Below are 705 nucleotides of genomic sequence, written 5' to 3' on the forward strand. Positions count from 1 at the left end.
TCTGAGGGTTGATTGTATACATACGATTATGTGTATCGCAGATGAGTGTGTCAGAGCGTGTGTGAGTGTAAGCACCCACAGCTATTAATGCCGTTCACCTTTCCGTGCCCTCTATTGTGGAAGCAACTCCCCTGCAGCAGCACCGAATCTCTGGGGCCGTGTGTTTCAATGTTATTGAAGCTATTATTAATGCTCAGAGCGACCGCAGCGCTGAGAGGAAGTTTCCCCTCTCAAGTGAGCCGGCTCTCGGAATTACTGCTGACCTCAGACGGGGCCAAAACAGCCCCCTCGGCCTCGCAGATCGGGAAAAAGCCCCTCCGTCTCTCTCCCCACCGGGGCATCGTCTCATTAGCTGCCCCCGGGGGCTGGAGCGAGGGGGGGGGGGTAAACAGACAGGTAAACAGGCCACAGAGAGGCGGCTGTGTCGCCGCCGTGCACCGTGCCGCGGCCCCCGCCGGGGACTGATCCGGCCCGGGGAAGGTGAGTCAGGGCTCGGGGCGGTGTGAAGAGCCGGTCTGTCTGGACTGCGCTCTGGACTTAAAGGTGCTGTTGTTGCCCAGAGGACGGCCAGTGTGTGTGTGTTTGGTTGTGTGTGTGTGTGTGTGTGTGTGTGTGTGTGTGTGTGTGTCACCTGGGCGTGGGCCGGGTCATGGAAAGGTCCTGTCAGCTGGAGCCAAGGTCTGGCCAGGTGAGGGTGAGGTGTGC

This window comes from Sardina pilchardus, chromosome 3 (assembly GCF_963854185.1).
Source record: "Sardina pilchardus chromosome 3, fSarPil1.1, whole genome shotgun sequence".
In the NCBI taxonomy this organism is placed as follows: Eukaryota; Metazoa; Chordata; class Actinopteri; order Clupeiformes; family Clupeidae; genus Sardina; species Sardina pilchardus.